Raw genomic sequence first — 8,534 nt, forward strand, 5'->3', positions numbered from 1 at the left:
GATCAGTACTTTGGATCTAGACAAGATCAGTAGACGGAAGAAACTCAGCTGAGGCAACCGACTGTAGCAGGCTTCTGAGCGTGGGCTTGGACATTTGGCTTCATGGTGATGTGCAGACCGAATGTGATGCATGGGCGTTTTGTGACAGCGCGCATCGCGACAAGACATCGGCATTCTTATGTTGCTTGCCGGACATACACGTGACAGTGTATTCATGTTCCTGTAAGCGCAGTACCAACGGCCTAGTCATTCAGACAAGGTTTTCAGGGACGACAACGAACAGAGGCATTCGGCGACAATGGGTCGGCCGCAGTTGTGAAATGGTGGCCGTAGAGATAGGGTCGAAATTTTTGTATTGCCCACATGATGGCGACGCATTCCTGTATTGTATGCACCGCAAGATCACTGGTTGCAATCTTAGTGCAATGTTGCGTTGCTCTAAAGATTTGTTCATAAGCGCACTGTAAAGCGCAATTCTGAGTGGGAAAATTTGATGTGAAATAACCCCTTTTACTACGAAATGAAAGAGATGATTATGGTCTACGCCTGTCTGTTCATCCATTCCAGCTTTCAGTAATCGTGATGTCCTCTTGTTTTGTGGTAAATCGTGTCGACGATATCGCAAGCAGTATTTATTGTTTATTTATTGGGAGTTTATATGTACAGGCAGCTCACAAGAGACCATCGCAATGTGTCGTTTGAGTCAGAGCTTGCAGAAGAGCTGGAAAAGAAACGTCAATAAAATTAAATTTTTACTGAATGAATAAGTTGACGCATGCAATAACTTCGCATTTCTAGATGGGATGTATTGAAAAAATAACAGTGATGTCCTGCAATGCTTATGATTCATAAGTGAACATGCTACACAGTAGTACAGTAAGCTGAAATAGTTAGCGAGCCACTGAAACAAGCGTTATGAAATTAAATAAAAATGTATAATATGTTTTATTCAGAATAAAAACTAGTGGTTGAAGAATAGAAGTAATAGAAGAATAAATGCACAAAGCAGCCTGCACACATCAAACTGATTTACTTACAAACTTCCCCCCTGCCATCAAAGTAAGTACAGCGATGAAGTTCAGGTATAAGCATAATCCCAACAGATCGGGACGCCATTCCGGTCGCGGTGGTTGTATTTCAGTGAAGGTGAAATGCACAAATATGCGTGTATCATGCATTGGGAGCAGACTCAAGGACGCCACCGAGGAAAAAGTAATCTGGAGCCCCCCCCCCCCCCCCCCAAAAGCGTGCCTCATAATCATATCCTAATAATCACATACTAAAATGGTGAAATTTTGGAAAGTGTAAATAGAGTATGCTAAGCCGAAATGCTAATATGCAATATTCTGCTAGCAGTTACATTGCACAAAATTTCGTAAGTTTACGAGCAATAAATTTTCAGGTGGGTTGAGCAAAAATCTACGAAGTCGAAGAATGTCATCATTTTGTTTATATGATGCATTTCGCCTTACTGTATCTCTAATTAAAATTATAAGTGCAGTGTGCGTTCATGGTGATGATTACAGCTAAAAAATGGCACGACTCATTGAAGTAGGATGTGCATCGTTATTGTCTCAAAATACCCCATACGTTTGCCTTGTGATTGTTAACTGTGCGAATAGTTTTCAACATTTCTAACATCACGGACTCCTTAGCCAGTGCACTGCACATACTGAGACGCGTTTCAAAAGTTTACATCTGAAAATCATGTGTAGGAAGATTGCATCCTGATTTTGCTACTGTTACTGCATTCTGTTTCCTATAAATGAAGTTGTGGTCACTGGTCAAGTAAAACAAAATTACAGACGGTTGAGAGCCAAAAACAAGTATCGTAATTACGTTATGGCATGCAAGATTGTGGGTTTCCCTCCTTCGTTAGTTGCTGACTGATGACATGTTTTTAAACAAGGTTACTCTCGTTATGTTGCGTGAGGTGGAAGTGCTGAAGTTCAATTCTTTGCGCAGCATGGCTGTACCGGGTTCAACAGGCTTGCGAAAAAAAAAACAAGCTTATGATACCTTCTTGGCTTGAACGGGCTCTTTTAGTTTTAGGGCCCCAAGCATTCTTGTGACTATCTGCTGGAGTGGCTCCTTAGCGTAGCGTGGAGTTGGCATACAGCTGTACGTTCTGGAAGACATGAGCAATAACCTGCTATAGTTACCACCCTGTGAAACATACACCGTCTTCTAAGTATGCCATTGTCGGTTAGCATTTTAGAACTCTTGCTCTCAGTATTATCTTGCCGGCTTGTCAAATTATCTGACGCTACTGCTGTCTTCTATTGCAGAGTTTTCGGGATGACGCTGTTTGCTTCGCAAGAATTAAGGGGAAGGAAATGTGGCAAATGGCACAATTTCGGGCGGGAGTGAGACGAACCAGACAGCCTTAGCTAGCAAGCAAGCATAAATATACCCGTCAAAAATAACGTGTACAGCTAGCTTGAGCGCTGAACACGGCGCTTGGTGAAAGCATTTTTATTAGATTTTCTACTTTATCAAATCCTTAAAAATTAAAGTTCGATAAAGAGTAGGAGCTTTGTTCAACAATTTACGGCTCAACAAGTGGGTAAAGCAACTACCTGAATGCGGTCAGAGGAAATGGAATGAGCGAAAATGCATCCGATTTACGCCTCATCCTAAACATTATCAGGCTAGGGGGCTATGATATTCGAGGTCCATTGTGCGCAGCTCTACGATTACATTTGTTCGTCACAGCCATAAAAAGGTGCTGACGTAAGGCAGTTGTGCACACGAAGTTTGAAAACGTGATGAAGAGCAGAGATCAGGCCCTCTATCGCGGTCTAAACGCGTCGAGATTGGTTTTTAACTACGATCTTAATTCATGGCTGTAACCCGGCCCAATTGCTCGGTTCTATCTACCGCGCAGAGTGTGAATAGCAGTTCACACGTCAGACATTACGTGCAATAAGAATAAACGAATTTTGATCGAATGTTTCAGGATGGAGATGGCGATCGAAGATGCCCGTGTAGCTACAGTCGATTCTGATCGAGCACAATACACCGAGGAGATCGCAAATTGAAAGTTTCCGTTTGATAACGGTACTGGACAGTTTAGGTAGGGCGCGTCGAAAAGCTACTTTGCTGGGTATGAACGAAGAGACACCACACACTGTTAGCAGTAGGACAGACGACAATGTACTTACCTTTGACAAGGAAGTGTGGAACACGCTCAATATTCAGCCATCGTCACGGAAACTGCCACTCACGCATCAACAGAAGGTTCCAGACAACACCTGGCTCTCCTTGTATGGCACGCGAGGGATTGTTGCTGTTAACTTCAAGACACGTCAGTGATGCGTATTGCTGCCTGTCACAATGGCTTCATGCAATTGCAGTAAACAAAATCACATCCTCTGAGATAAGCTACTATTGCCCAGAGAAAACCGGTGCTGCTGCCTATGATAATGATTTAGTAGCATGCCCTTTGGAAGCGGTTGGCGAAATATGGTCGCCTGCCTTGTTTGAGGTAATCAGGTATGCCATACGTGATTTTAGAGCAAAGCCTCCTTTGCCCTGTACTTAGACTTTTCGGCTGGTGCTACTGCTCCCGTTGATTTCTTCCACACTACGTCGGCAGGTGGTTCAGAGCGTCCATATTATTGGCAGGAGCATAACAGACACAACAGGCTGTGTGAGAAACTCGTTTTTACCATGAAATGCTTTTAGCCCCTGCTGTCGGCCACCTTCAATTGACGTTGAGCCAAAAGCGAGAGCCATTATTAGGGTACCCAAACAAAGCATCTGCGCAAGCGGCGAGAGCAAGCGAGATCATACAGGCAAATAGTCAAGACCGCACTGCATATGCTAGTTACTTCCCAGACAAGTTACCAAAAATATTGCTTCCGAGTTCTTCCAAACGTTTGTTCACGATATCGCTCAATCTGTAATTTCTAGTACACTGAAATTTTATTTGCCATCTACAATAGCGACGTTCAAAAGGCATATGCAGGGCACCATACACATAGCTGTCATCTTTGGGCCCTGAGACAGAGTTGCCTACGCTCTCTTCAATGCCAGCAATGCGTCATGTCAGCAGCATGTCCGGTGTGCCGGCAGCGCAGGTAGCACGCGGTAGCGTCCATGCGTTAGCATCTAGGGACCCTACATGCAAGCTGTGCATGTAGCCTCTTTAGTAGCGCCCACCGCACAGCAGATGGCTATTTGACCAAGACGAGACTCGCAATGAGGCTTTGTCTGTGGCTGGATACTATTGCGTGCATACCGACCTCTGCAGGATTATGGCGTAGTTCGGTGTGATGGGGTGTGCAGTTTCGAACATGCACTGCACCCATCTTAAGATTGTGGCTAGTATTATCTCCAATTATTCTGCTTTGCCGGTAACTATTCCATCCTTACTACTACTCTCGATTGCGTGAGAGCCCGCATTTTTTCACATCTGCAGTGCGTCGCAGTAGTGCCTTTTAGAGCTCCCGGAGCTTCTTTGAGCTTCGCTACAGTAACCCCTTGAGAGCTATCTTACACGCGACCCCCACCAGAACCTTCCAGAAACGTCAGCGCTTACCACTGAACTACCGTGAAATATTCCAGAGGCGAGCAAGACTGAATGGTCGATAGGAGGCAGAGAAAGGATCAGCTGTGGCTTCGCTCGGCTAACCCTGGATATGCAAAGCAAAAGCCTTATTTAGCCTGGTTAAGTCTTGGTTTCAATTTGTTAACCTTTGATTTAGCTGTAATTATTATACTTAGCTATACAGTCATCGTTATGAGAAGTATGACAGCTGCGCCTAAGTATGTGGCATCGTTCGACGGTGCGACGCTGTTGTGCCACAGGGAAAATGCAAGTGCTAGACATGCAGAGAGACGCTGCGAGCATGCGCACCATCACCATCGGAGCACGAACAGTCAGGGCGGGAACACCGTCGGTACATCAATCTCAAAGTTACGACGCATGTTGCAATCTGGACCCTCTCCAGTGAAGCATCTCGCCGGGCGATATTTGCATGGTGGTCAGACTCCGCTTGGTAACGACGGCTCAAAGCCTCGCGTTGCCGCGCAACACACAGAGGAGACGATCCGGCCTCGCTCTCATCCATTGCCACGCTCGCCCTGACTAAGCAAGTGCGGCTATCCTCTTATCCAGACGCGCCGCGAGTCACGTGGTCAGGCGTCGTCTCAGCTGCGGAAAGCGCGTGCGCGAAGTCGGCGTCGGCAGCTACTGCACGCGGTGGCGTCGGGGCTCGGCGCGGCTACGGCGGAGGTGCGGTCAAGTGAAAGTCAAATACGCCGCGAGGACAAAGCTCGGCTTGACGAAGTTAGTATAGCTTTCGCTTTAAAAATTTGGATAACCCTTAAGCTACGCGTTTAATAGTGGAACACGATATTCTTGCGCTATCCGATTCCAGCTTGAGCCTCCAAATTTCCTCATGTCGTGACCCCATCTAACCTTCATCCGTCCTCGAATGGGCTTCTCTTCCCTTCGCGTACATCCTGTAACTCTGGTCCACTGGTTACCTGCCGTACGCTTTGCATGGCCTGCCCAGCTCCATTTCTTTTTACAGCGCAGATGTATATAGCTAGGATCCCGGAATTCGTGGCGTAACATCGACAGAAAACAATGATGGGCCGGTCGCGGCAGCCGTGGTAGGCAGAGCAATGGCTCATACCTTCGACAGGCAGAGGGGACAAGCAGTGACTTAGCGCAAGCAAAAGAGTTTTTTGCGTGTGTTTGCGCGCAACAGAAATATGTTTTCTCGTATATTCAAGTTACTATCCGACGCCAAGTCTGTAGGTTGTGTGTAAGTCGTAGTTTACGTATTTGTTGACGCATTTTATTTTCAAAAATAAATTAGTTAAATACCACCTCAGCGTCACGCGAAGGAGCCGGCATTGTGGTGGTTCAGGATTATTTTTTCTGACGGAAAATGAAGCGAACACCAGATTTTCTGCGACCCTGGCCTTTCACCTGGTCGACTTAATATTAGACCCCACGCATCCACGCAACGAGTGAATAACACCCTTGCCGTTCTCCGCTCTCAGCTTGCATTCATGAGGGAGGGCGAGAGAGGAAAGAAGCGACGTAAAAAGGAAAAAAAAAACGTACTACTGCACACGACATGTGTGGCGGAGACACTTCGTAAATTCAGAATTCTGGTAAAGTATGGTACGGTTATGATTTTTCTAGAAAAGGAACACAATAGAAATTTTTTCCGCGGATCGACAAATTACACAAGGCGTGCAAGCGCAATGCTGCATTTAGGACAATTAAAGAATGGAAGCACCCACCTATCAAATGAACAATTCTATGCACACCGTGGTAGCTTTGCGGCTATGACATTACCCCATCCAGGTCGCGGGTTTAATCCCAACAGTGGTAGCTGCATGTTGACGGAAGGAAATAAAAACAGGCCATGCACTTAAATTGAGGTGCACGTTAAAGTCGTCTTCTACGGCTTGCCTTATAATGCAATTCTGGTTTTGGCACGTACAGCCGCATAATTACAGTTTAGCACTTCTGCCACGATGCAGTGTACCGATTATGGTAATTACAACGCTAAAATTCTCAGATGTTATCAATAACGGCGCGCAATGACACCTAAAGCAAACACGTCTCGCTTTGTGTTGTGTGCACTACGCAAACAAACCACAGTAATACACACAAGGTAACGTTTCGCACGCACTAAGCACTCCAGTGTTGCACAAAACGCCGAATAAATGAAATATTCGCCGTAAGCACCACCCCTAATCACCGAAAAAAAAGCTAACAGTGCAGAAAACTTCGCTAACAATGACTGCCACAATGTCTGGGATCGGCATGATTTTTCATTGTAGCTATATAGGGGAGAGTTGAGATGAAAGGGACACTTTTCACAAATGTATTTTTAGTTTTCTTTATTTTGAACGCAACCACATCTTCGATGGATAATAGTACAATGGAAACATGCTGCACACATTCTGAGGAGCACTGGTTCCTACCAATTCTGGCGCAGCTTTAAAAAAATAGTTTCTAACAGCTAAAATCTGGCCCATTCCACCCCTCCCCTTGGCTGGAGTGGGACATAGTTTGGGAGGAATGGGACATTTGCAATGCACTGGTTCCAACGTCTTCAGTGAACATCGTAAGCCGATAGGTCCACATCAAACTTTATGCAAGATTGCATGATTCCACCGATAGTTTTTGGAGCTGGCAGCTTCATCACGATGTCCACGACTGGTACAGTCCCTATACGTTTATGTGGAGGAAAGTAAAATTTTGAGCTCTTTTTCTTTCGTAGAAAGTAGACAAACACGCGAATGTTGTCTTTGCTCTCGAATTTACCTGTGTAATAGACGTCAGATTTTCTTTCACTACACGTGACAAATACAAGGTCACGCTTTGCCACTCCAACAGCTTCATTCGGCCAATCGGCCTTAGAAATGTCCTGCCTCTCATTATTGAAATCTGACATGTAACTGTCAGAATCATCGAATGCAACGGCAACAGTCTCTTGTTCACTTGAAGAACTGAAATCCTTCGGAAGTCACCATTTCTTTTTTGAACGGTAATGGCGGCAGTCTGGACTGCCGCCACTACCTGTCGTGAAAACCTTTCTGCCGCTTCTTGTTCAAACACATGTTTCTCTGGTGTATACTTAAGGACTTTTGCCCTACTTTTCTTTATTCCTTTTTGGCCTTTCTTACGGAGTGCAGCCTTAGGGCAGGGCCTGAGATCGCATGGAATTATTCGGCTTGGCGATGTCCTTGACATCGAGGCTGCTTTATCGACAGTAGGCGTTAAGGCATGTATAGGGATGCTTCGAGCTCCGTCGGTGTTTGCTTGAGAGTTCCAAACATTTGCCAGAAGGCTTAAGCTGTTTGTTTCACTGATGACAGCTGCTGTCTGCCGGGACACCTGTCCACATGGGGATATTACATGTCAGTCAGTTACTGATGACATGAAGTAGTCATCCGAAGTGAACGGTTCCCTATTGAAAGGTCAAATGCCCGTTTTCTGAAAGACCGAAATTATGTTCTTTTGTTTCACCTTTATTACGTAGGCGGATCCCACTAGTTCTCCAACATTGTAGCTAAGAATGACCTTCCCTGGGTTATATATGAGCCAACCTTTGCAAGCAGCGGTGCATCGAGATTTCAATGTTCCATACACGGACACATCAAGTGGCTGCAGGTGGTGGCTAAAGTGTGGGGAGAAGGTCAGCAGAATTGCGCCGCTCTCCTTGGCTTTGTTGATGGTGCTCATGCTGACAAGGCTTTCATTATTGTCAAGAATTAGAAGAACGGATGCTTCCTTCGACCACTTTGCATGCCTCACAATGTGTTCAAATGTCAGTGAAAACAGTTCGCCGGACATCCACCCCGATCTTTTTGCCAAACCAAGAGTTCCGGCTTTCTTTTGTATACTTTATACTTTCTTTTCTATACCATTGGCGTCTTCCTGAATATTGAAAAGGATCAATAATTTGCAAATGTAAAAGGTGTAAATGTAAAAATGTACAAAACATGCTTAACTTCATTGCATGCACTTAACAGCCCTCCTGCTGCAGTCTACTATTCAC

At 45.3% G+C, this 8,534-nt stretch overlaps 1 pseudogene; it reads right to left on the bottom strand.

Moving 5' to 3' along the window:
• Positions 1-7,085: 7,085 nt before the first annotated feature.
• On the bottom strand, positions 7,086-8,329 carry LOC140218525 (uncharacterized; annotated as a pseudogene).
• Between the last annotated feature and the right edge of the window lie 205 nt (positions 8,330-8,534).

Source organism: Dermacentor andersoni, chromosome 5 (assembly GCF_023375885.2).
Source record: "Dermacentor andersoni chromosome 5, qqDerAnde1_hic_scaffold, whole genome shotgun sequence".
NCBI lineage: Eukaryota > Metazoa > Arthropoda > Arachnida > Ixodida > Ixodidae > Dermacentor > Dermacentor andersoni.